Source organism: Arachis ipaensis, chromosome B07 (assembly GCF_000816755.2).
Source record: "Arachis ipaensis cultivar K30076 chromosome B07, Araip1.1, whole genome shotgun sequence".
NCBI classification, from domain to species: Eukaryota; Viridiplantae; Streptophyta; class Magnoliopsida; order Fabales; family Fabaceae; genus Arachis; species Arachis ipaensis.
Window position 1 is genome coordinate 68,866,234 of NC_029791.2, and position 11,595 is coordinate 68,877,828.

At 33.4% G+C, this 11,595-nt stretch overlaps 1 long non-coding RNA gene across 4 annotated transcripts; it reads left to right on the plus strand.

The window, feature by feature from the left end:
* LOC107609537 lies at positions 3,927 to 9,639 on the plus strand. Of its 4 annotated transcripts, XR_002350013.1 has the most exons (10): positions 3,937 to 4,812; positions 5,250 to 5,343; positions 6,806 to 6,880; positions 6,967 to 7,038; positions 7,174 to 7,223; positions 7,392 to 7,578; positions 7,714 to 7,836; positions 8,305 to 8,464; positions 9,026 to 9,097; positions 9,261 to 9,639. It is a non-coding gene; the product is annotated as an uncharacterized LOC107609537 (long non-coding RNA). The 4 variants fall into 4 exon arrangements; XR_002350012.1 differs by having other exon boundaries at positions 3,927 to 4,812; positions 8,305 to 9,097; XR_002350014.1 differs by having other exon boundaries at positions 3,930 to 4,812; positions 6,756 to 6,880; positions 8,305 to 9,539.

Here is an 11,595-nt window from a genome sequence, read left to right on the forward strand (position 1 = left end):
GCATTTTATCAAACACTTGGAAGGCACAACATAAAAGCATAGAAAACCAATAAGAGATAATAAAATCCAAACAACCAATTGAAAGCATCAATAATATAAATCGAAGAAAGAAATCATAAATATAAAATACCTCAAATTGCATTAAATAGAAAATCAAATCTAACATAAGAATTCATAAACTAAAGTGGATAAATAAATAAATCACCAAGAGGAGAGAAACTAAAGTGCTAGAATAAATAAGAGTAGAAGAGAAACTAAATTCAAGTAAAGTAGAAATCTAAAATTGAAAATAGCTAAACCTAAGAATCCTAAAACCTAGAGAGAGGAGAGAGCCTCTCTCTCTAGAAAACTACATCTAAAACCTAAAATTATGTGAATGAAAGTTGAATTTATGAATGAATGATTGATTCGCCCACTCTGCAGCCTCTAATCTGTGTTTTCGAGCTTGGAATTGGGCCAAAAACAGCCCAAAAATCGCCCCCAGTGATTTCTGATATGTCCAGCATGTGGCTCTGTCACGCGTACACGTCGCCCACGCGTATGCGTCGCTGAACTTTCGCAAGGTCATGCGTACGCGTGATGCACGCGTGCGTGTCACCAAACTGCATGGCAACTATGGCAAATTGCATATTATTTTGAAGCCCCGGATGTTGGCTTTCCAACGCAACTGGAACTGCCTCATTTGGACCTTTGTAGCTCAAGTTATGATCGATTTAGTACGAAGAGGTCAGGCTTGACAGATTAGCAATTCCTTCAATTTCTTGTATTTCTTCCACTTTTGCATGCTTCCTTTCCATCCTCTAAGCCATTCCTGCCCTATAACCCCTGAAAACACTTAACAAATATATCACAGCATCGAATGATAATAAGAGAGGATTAAACATAGCAAATTTAAGGCCAAAGAAGCATGTTTTCAATCATAGCACAAAATTAGGAAGGAAAATGTAAAACATGCGAATTCTATGAATAAGTGTGAGAATAGTGGATAAAATCCACTCAATTAAGTACAAGATAAACCCTAAAAATGGGGTTTCTGAATGGCCTATCCACAATAATACTCAACTTGGACCTCGGATTTACCCTTAAAATCTCTGCACAATAATTCCTTAGTTTGGCATATAGTAGTATGGCCCTTCCATGCACTTCTTCCTTTGCTTTTCTCCTTGCCCAGTAAGCCTTTCCTATACTAATGTTTGGCATGTACTTATCCTGAATGGTGTGAATAACAGTGGCCAGTCACATCTCTTCCCCATGACTAATGTTGTTGACAGTCATTTTTTATTTCCAGTCAATTGATGCAAGCCTACCACTGTAATTCCTCCCACAAGTATGCTTGTCATTCAAGGTCTTTATCCGAAAAAAGTCAGATCCTCCAACCTTACTTGCAAAACACATCCACTTGCACTTTTCTTTTTGTCCCTTACAAACCACTCTACACCTCAACTTGTCATTCTTCTTGTACCTGATGTCTCTTCTATTCAATAAGGCATGTTCCTTAATTGCATCTTTAAACTAGGAAAGTGATTTGAACTCCAAGGCCACCTTAAACTCATACTCTCTACACATTTTTGCCTTATTATAATTAGGAAACCTTTTTTTCTTAATTGTGTCATCAGAATCTCCCTCATAACTATCAATATCTTCAATTTCATAACCATCAGAAATGTCTCCAACTTGTTCATCCATCTCTCCAGAAGCTTGATTATCCTCAGCACCCTTCTCTGTAGTCCCTTCTTGATTAAGCGAGCCATTGAAACCACCAAATGCATTTGATTGTCCACTATCAACACCATCCTCTACATCAAACCCAAAGTAATCCTCATGTTCACCATTATCAGCACTATCATCAAATCTATTCTCCTCGGTAGAAGGCTCTGACTTAGCATTGACTTCTACTTCTATCAGCCCACTATCTTCACATTCATCTGGGACATAATCTGTATCAATTGATGTAATTTCAATCCCATTACCTTCTCTATAACCATGAACAGCAAACACTATACCATGTTTCACAGAATTTGTTACTAAATCCCTAGCCATTCTAACGGCATCCCCGTCTGACTTCAACTCTTTGAGACCTAACTTTAAGTCAACTTCAGGTTTCTTCCACCATAGCTTTGCATATCCCTTGTAGCCTAAACCCTTTAGCAAACTCACTATCTCTTGCAAATACCATTCACCTAGTTCATAATGCAAGTCTTCCACAACTACCCCACCTAAATATTCTAGCCCATATCCCATGTCAAGGAATTTTTCACCATGATGGAGCTCTATTGTGAACTCTGATTCTCCCATTACTACACAACAAGAAACAAAAAATACAAAATAGTAAACACCTAATCAAACATCACCAACAACGCCAATCACGTTAAAGCCACAAAATTCGGCAAATTTTGAAAGAGTGGAGAGTCGGAAAAAGTGTAACTCGTACCTAAACGTGACGGCAACAACAACTTCTTCAATAATAAAGGCCACAATAGAGAATAATCAGCTTCGATCACACAATGCTAGGTGAAAACGCGTTAATGGATCCACACAATTTAAAACGGAGAAAGGATGAAGAACAAGGGTTTTTTTGCCTGAGTGAAAAGGGAGGAAGAAGGGTAGGGGCTATTTTATCAACATGGAATAACTAGAGACACTGTAGATTACACTAAATATTTTTAACTTGGTATATCCAATTTGGGAATGGAATATTCCGTTAGTCCAAATATTTTTTGGTCACCGTAGGGACCAAATTAAAAACAAAATTAGTATAGGGACCCAATTGAAAAGAAAAAGAGTATAGGGACCTAATTAAAAATTTGGTGAAACTATAGAAATTAATAGAATAATTAAACCTAAAAAAACAAAATAAACAAAGCTTAACAGTGAAAATATAAAGAATACATTAAATATGCATTAATGAATGGAATATCAAACACCCTCAAAATCTTCTGCAAATATGATTAGGAATTCTAAATTAAAAATATAGTCCTAAGATACAAAAAAATAGTTTCATGAACTCCAGTATAATAATATCAATGAAAGGCACCAATATCCGTGTGAATCGAAGTCAATTTTACACAATTGAATTTCTCAAAATTAATCTAACATTTGTTATCATGTGTCGCATCCTCCTAAAATTTTAAATTAGACTCAATTCACGTTTATTATAAATTTATTTTAAAAAATTAAAAAGATAGATATTTATAATTTATAGATTTTAAAATTTAGGATCTACCAGTCACAAAAAGGAGATTCATTATCAACATGCATATATTATAAGAGTTAAAAAGTCATTTGATGATATCAATGTGTAATGTCACACATTCACACTTATCCTAGGGCAGCCAATGCATGAGGCTCCCACTTGGTCGATGCATGTAGCCTTATCCCCACAAACAAAGTGATTGTTTCTAAACTTTGAATATTATAGAAGCAATACAGCTTTGTTATAGTATTGTGTATTTTTTCCCTCTTTTTTCTTTTAACAGAAAATTAAATAAACAGAATTAACCATCAGTGAAAAAAATGCAATCTAACCCCAGAATTAAAAAAATACAACTTTAAACCCCCAAAACTTTATTTCTTTATCATAAATTTGACATTCTTTTAATCGAAGGTAAATACATTTTACTCCCTTGGACTTCTACTTATTTAACTTTAGTCTTTAAACCATATAGTTCAAGGGAGGCAAGATGCATTTTCTCTAAAGTCCAATTAATTTGAATAGTGCTCTAGTTAGCTTGATAGAGTGACAGGTGAAATCCATCTCTTTGTATAGTTTGAATTGTATAATTTTTAAATTTTAAGTGAAAGTACAAAAGTTCAACAGTTCAAGAGGGACCAAAACACATATTTCTAAATGTTCCAATTAATTTAAGTAGAAAAAAAATTCAGCAAAACAAGAGTTACACATATCCAATAATTTGCCTTTTCCATCGTGACCATTCTACTAAAGAATATTAATAAATTTCTGTATAAGAATCTTATACCAATAGTTTATCTATTTCAGCGAGAACATTGTGTACTTAATTTACAATGCACACACTAATTACTCAACACGAAAAATATAATTATGGCAATATACCTTATGCAACAGATAAAAGTGCACTATCTTATCTGAATTTGCAATGGAATGAGAAACGAGGAAAAAATCAGTGATTTTGGACTACCAATAAACCGAAGTAAAAGGAGATGACGACTGCGAGTTTCGATCAGGCCTCCATAGCCAAGAGCTCGATTTTGGTTTCGCTGCTGCTTTGGGATGACGCGGTGATGGTGAAAAAGCTTCTACTCACCGTATCTCAACACAATCCGGCTCATCTCCACCCGTTCTGCTCAGAGAGGCTACCTGTGTCACTACAAAAAAAAAAAGAGGCATAAAATGGCATCAACATAATGGAAGTTCTACAAAATCGCCGATATATTCATAAATTAAGGCAATTTATGCGGCTGCCGTAATTTGCTGGTAGGAAGCAGCGGTTTTTTTGCGCTTTTGGTGGTTTTAAATGCCATTACCTGCTCCTGCTACTGCTTCATTGATATAAAAAGTAAAAACTCTTCTATTTCATTAATAAACGTTGTCTATTTGATCGAGCCTCCATCCCAATGTGAGAAACCAAGTAGTTCCTCCATCGCAACATGAGATCTGCAATCTCATCCACGAGGCTCTCTTCTGGCAGCAAGCTCCTCCATCAACACTTTTCTTCTAGCTGTGATCTCCTCCATCAACGTTTCACTTCAATTAATGGATCTGCTGTGTGATTTTTTCTGCTCCACCGTGTTGTCCTCTGTGAAGCTTCTCCTTCTCCATCTTCGTTGAATTAGGTTTATATACAAATCCACATTCTCTTTTTTTAATTACTCATATTTTGTTTTCCAAATTGTTCCTACTTCTATTTCTGTAATTTTAGGTTTTGATTTTCTTCCTTGTTAGCGAAAATTGGGGGTAAGGTCTTCATGTAATTTCTTCGATTTTTTCTTACATGTGTGTATACAAATTTGCATTCTCTTCGTGGTTTTGATTTGTAAATATGCTCGTGGTTGGTAATTTACTAATTTTCATAGCACGTGTTTGATGAATTGCTTGAATGCTTATTTTTTTTATCTATGCATTTATTCAATCATTGTTGTATGTGACATATCTCTTTTGCAGACAAATCAACAAATTCTTTTATTAGTTTGAAACTTGTTTTTGTGCTTTGTTAAGTTATTTGCTTTAGAAAACAATGAAGTTGTTAATAATGAGGTTGTTTTCTGTGCAGATGATGAAGATAAATTGATTTGGAACTATTTAGAAGATGGAAGCTACCTAAATAAGAACCACTTGAAGATAGACATCATCTTTTCATTCATCTAGTGAGTATTAACATACTGAACTTAAATAGTGCTTGTGACCTTGAAATAATTAGTTTAAATTTTTTGATATTTATTGTTGTGAGATTCTTTTTATTAGTATATAGACGATCTGTAAATAATTTTGCAAATATTTATTTATTGTGATACAATTTATCCTATAATTTTAGTAAGTAAACTAATACCAAATTTATCTAAGTTTCTGTTAATAGGAAAAGTTGAATAAAGTTGCTAGTAATAAGGCCGAATTTATGTTGTTATACATGTGCAGTTTACTGGATTGGATTGGAAAGAAACAAATGCTTCTCTTTTTGTGTTGCCCGTTGTGCTCTTGTCTGCTCATTAAAAGGGACCCATTTAAAAAGAAGTCACTTTTAGATAATTGAGTTATTCACCATGTTTCCACAATTAAGAGTTTAAGACTATATATGGTACTTTCCTAGCTCACTGATGGTGGTTTCAATTTGCATTGTTGGTCCATGTTTAGACATTTTTATAGGATCGGAGGAAGCTGAAAACTGCATGTAAAAATAATTGTTAAAATAAAATTGTTAAATAAAGTACAAGAAAGATGAGTTTGATTTTGATTGTACAAGAAATTGTTAAAATTTCAAGGTTAGGTGGAAGTAATGAAGAAGGAGTTATTCAGTTTCAACAAGTAATATAAGTTGCACAAGATAATTGGTTCATATATAAATATTTTACAATTTTTAAATCATGTAGGAATTTGATCACTATGTACATTTAATTATGTGCTGGCTGGTAGTAAACTTTGTAAGGGTTGTTTATCACTATTGCACACTTTGTTAGTAGCGATGACAATGAACCATCTAGGAGCAGAACCATGTGCAGGATTCACGGTCGGTAAACTAAAAAAAAATATTGAGAGTCTTAATTTATTTTTTAATTGTTTTTTAAATTTTGCAATTAAAAAAAAATTTAACTTTGTTTATCTTTTCAATATTTTGAGAGTGCTGTTAGAAATTATTTTGAGGAGGTTGGGTGTTGGTGTTTGAATATGGAAGAGAAGAGAAGATGAAAAAATGAATAATTAAAATGAAGGAGAAAACAGAGTCAAATATAAGAGGGAGAAGGAAAGTGTATTCTAAAATTCTAAATCAAGTTGTGGTAGCTAGTTTTAGTTTACCAAAAACATGACTATCACGTTACTTCCATGGTTCCATGGCTTTCTTGCTAGTGCTCACTTAGTGTGATTTTTTCATCCCTTGTGTTACAGGTATATAAAAAACACTTTCATGTATATTTTACTTGATTGATTTCATGTTAAAGCTAGCATTAAATGTATTTCTTTTTTAAATTTCTTGAAGCTGCATCTTTTAATTTTGGATCAGCTAATAGATGTTATTTTTCTCTTTATTTTTGTTGTAATTACTGAATACCACTACAAAAAAAAGGGCACAAAATGGCAGCAACATAATGGCGGTTCTATATTATTGAACTGTAGGGACTTGTCATTCAACAAAGGTTTAAAAGGTCCTCTGTCTCCAGAGATAGGAGACTTAAGCAATCTAAATATTCTGTAAGATTCCTTAAGAAACAAGATCCATTTTCCTTATATTCACAAAAAAATGCATACTAATACTTTCTTTCCTTAATTTGTGTCAGCATCTTGGCTGGTTGTAGCTTCAGTGGCAGCATTCCAGATGCATTGGGAAATCTTTCACAGCTATCCTTCTTGTAAGAACTCATGAGAAGCACAAAGAAGTGCTGATGCGGCAATTATAGATGGCTTGAATTCCAAAAGCTTTATCTCTGCATTATCATAGCATAAGAAGCAATCACTATTATTCATTATTATTTGGTTTTCGGCAGGTTTGTTCACTCGTATTGACGATCCATATGAACCACCAAGTAGTTATGAAGTATGTATTTCAGTATTTATATGTAATTGTTATGTTGTGTGTATACCTGGTATCTTTGAAGGAGGAAAATATTAATTAGCTGAGAAAGCACTTCGAATGCACTTAGTCCTTTTTCATTTGCTGCACCAGCAAATTCTAGATTTTCCTTTAAGAATATTGATGTCACAGCTGTGGTGTCCATGACAAAACAATTAAGGAGAATCCATAAGGCACTGGAATTACTTGGGTGATCTTGCTTGTTTACAAAGGACTGTATGGCGAAGTTGACTCAGTGAAGCGAGAGTTTGCAGCAGCTTCTAGTTACTATTTACAAGCTAATTCTTTATGGCCTTCTAGTGGAAATCCCCATCATCAGGTACTTTGTGGCATTCTTCAACTGTTTGTGCCTCTAATTTATTTTTGGTAGATTAACATCTCATATGTGAAGTGTGCCTTATAGGTATTGTATGCCATTTTGATAAGTATTTCTTCTTCTTCCTTTTCTTTTTAGCTTGCCTTATTGGCTTCATATTCTGAGGATGAGCTGGCAGCTACTTATCATTATTTTAGGAGTTTGGTTGTAGAGAGTCGATTTTCAACTGCCAAAGATAATTTGATTGCTGCATTTGAGAAGGTAATGTGACCATGGAGGATTTTTTTTTATTATATTGTTTCATAAGGGTTAATTGTTATCTTGTTCTTTTTTTGTAATGTGACATAGCTTTTTATCTTCTCGTATATTTTGCTTGTGCATAGGAGCAACAATTGTGCTTTTTGACTTGATCTTCCCATATTTTTTCCCTGTTATTTGTTTTCTTTTTCAAAAAATAGCAAAAGAACCCTCCATTTATAGATTTTTGGAAGATAATAAATAGCTCATAACATACTAACGACTCTTTGGTTTAAGAAAATCGTGAAGACCATACCAAACCGCCTTGAAAAGTAGCGTATTTTGATGAGCTTAGTTTTGTTGAGTTCAAATATTTGTGTAAATGATTTCAAAGTGAGTGAGATTTTCTATGTATCATTATTTCATCTATAAATGTTAATTATTTTATGTTGGTAGGAATTAACCATTGGATCTTTCTCTATAACTGTGTAGGTGGGTTGAATTCAAGAATAAAAGTCTAACAAAAGGGTTTCCAATATGTTGAATGGTGAACAGATAGGTATGTATGTATGAATTTGAGTTGTGCTGGCTCTTTGTTCTTGATTCTCAAATGGAAAATTGGGATGACTTCTCATTGATTCTATAATATAAGGTTCGTTACATCACATCCATTGCTATTATATATGGTGCTTAGTTTTACCTATAGTAGGTAGTAGTAGAATTATTATATACTTTCTATGGAATTGGGAGTATTGTCCTATCAAGGCTTGTCCTATCAACCTTTTTGGCAATAAGCTTAATAAGATGGAAAAAGAAAGGAGGTCAAGATACAATTATATATATTCTTAGACCATGCTCAAATCAGAGTCCTTAGGTTTTTAGACTCTCTATTGCTCAGTTCATGATTTCTTAAAGGACTTTACTATTTTTAATTTAAATAAAATTGAGCTTCTGTTATCCACTTTATGGAGGACATCTTATACTCCTGCCTTTGTAAGTCTTTTCTTTATAATTAAATTTCTTTCAGTAAAAATATACAGGAAATAAATAGTACGTGATGTGTTCATTCTGGAGTCCAATTATGAGCAGGCAGCTTGTTGTTATAATACTCAAAAGTTCATATATTTTATTTTATTTTTCCAAAAATTGGTGTTATAAGTTTGTGATGTCATCCATTTTACCATTTTTAACAACCTTTTCTTTTTTCTTACAGATTATTTGATGAAAATGATTTATCTGGTTCTATACCAAAAATATTAGGACTAGTTCAGACACTTGAGGTTCTGTAAGTAATTGCCTCATATTTCAGCTTTTTAATAAATTTTCTCGACTCTTTCTACCAATCTAATTTTATTTTTTTCTCTTTATATTATTTGACTAGCTATATATTGTTTCTAATGACATCTTTTCATTGTTATAATTTCAATTTATAATTGTTGGCTGGATAGAAATTTTCTGACAGAAGAGGTTCCTACAAATCTCTTGTAAGAGATGAGTTTGGATAATGAAGTTGGAGTGTTGGAGCAAGAAACAAAGATGTTGTAGCAAGTTTCCGGGATGAAACTCACACAAGAGACCAAGAAACTAAGGCAGGCTTGTTTGAAAGTTAATTACAAAAGGAGGAAACTTTTGGCCTCCAAATCTTATTTATCATCACTTACTTAAGCTATTTGTCTTGTATATTCATATTCTAAGTAATAAAAATAGCACTTATTAGATGGTTTAAATACATTATTAGATATTAACATAGTTTAAGAAACTAGATGGTAGATTTGACTGATTAGTGTTTATTGCAATGCTTGTATTTTGGTAAGTTTAGTAAGACAAGGTTTTGTATAAGAGTTATTAATTTTGATTTTCAATAATAAAAAATTATATATTATATTAATATTTTGTTTATGAGTTATATAATATTTCATTTATGAATTATGATTTTTTGCTATTGTGAAATTTTAATCACAAAATTATTTATTTAACGCGATAAAAATGACGGTAAAAATTATTTTTTTAAACGATAAAAAATGTCACTGTCAGGGTAAAACAGCGGTTCAAAAATGTCATTTTAACCAACCAAAATGCTACTGTCAGGGTAAAATTAGCGGTTCAAAAATGCCGTTTTAACCAAAAAAACGCCGCTCTGTCAGGGTAATAATGGCGGTTCAAACCACCGTTTTAACCTATTCAAAAACCGCCATTTTAACCCTGGAAATAACGGCGGTTTGAACCGCCGTTTTAACTAACAAAACGCCACTCTGTCAGGGTAATAATGGCGGTTCAAACCGCCATTTTAACCTATCCCAAAACTGCCATTTTAACCTTGGAAATAACGACGGTTTGAACTGCCGTTTTAACCTATTCAAAAACTGCCGTTTTAACCTAGGGAATTGTGGCGGTTTTCAGAAAATCGCCGTAATAACCAGAATGGCGCCCAGAATTATGTCGCTTAACGAAACCGGCATTATTGATAATAATGGCGGTTCAAACCGCCGTAAATACCAAAAAAACCCGTCGTTTTTACCAGAATTTTCTGTAGTGTCCGCCATCACCGAATACACTGTTATGGTTATCCGTTGAACTGGTTATGGCAGTACAAAATCCTATCGCCGTTCCCCACAGTCAGGTTGAAGATCCAGTGCTAATAGCTCAGTTGCAATTCTTCCATGTCTTGTTTCCTAACACTATCAATGGATCTCTTAATCCTACTCAGCTCCAATACTCACCGAGTCTGAAATCAAATCCACTATTAATTCTACCCTTCAAAAAAGTTCATCCAGCCCATAACCGCAAACGGAATTTCTTCCCTAACAATTATCAAGTCGAGCCACAACTGGAAGGTGTAAGCGCCACTTTCACTAAATCTCAGCCCATATCTAGGAGAATATCCCACATACGACACGTATGACCAGATTCCCAGAAATAGAAGAATCTCTGTAAAATAGTCTGTGAACCATAGCGTGCACCACAAGACTAGTTACGATTTGGGTTGGTGATCGAAGAATAAATGAATAATAATAAAAATAAAAAGAAATGGGCACCGCTTCCTTTTGGCTAGCTTGAAGACAGAGAGAAGTATATATTTGTCACTTTATCCTCAATCTCGCACCTTTTTGGAATCCACTCACCACCCTACTCTCTGTTCAACTTACTATTTGGAGAAGTGACCCTTAGACCCACTCTCTCTCGAATCAGCAAACCCACCCACCACCCGGCCCCCACATATCTATATTTACCAGAAAACGGAAAAGTCTTGTAATGGTTCATGTTTGTTTATGCGTGATTGTAGAGCTACATCTCCGCGCGTACATTACGAACAGAGGACTGGGAATAAATTCATTTTGGTTGTGCAATACTCTTGTTAACTTTTATTAACCAACCAAATATTATATTCCTGTANNNNAAAATTTATTTTTGAATTACCTTTTCTATTATCATGGCCGAAGAAACTATTATGGAAAAATTATTTTTATTAAAATCTACCTAAAATTATTTTATATTTTAATATTATATTCATTTTTAGAATCAGAGTAATATGATAAATGTTGTTATCTGTTAAAATTTACCAACATATTTTATCTATTCTTGAATTGAAGTAGCTGTATTTGAAGTTAGAAACGATTTTATATTTTTTTTGTTAGTTTAAATACCTACCGAAACAGTTAAAGATAAGAGAATTTTTTTTTGAAATAAATTAAAAAAATATTTATTTCCAGAAACACATTATTTGAACTTTAATTTTTTAGATACGTTTTTTTTTTATTTAGGGCAAGTTCACCGCACCCCTAG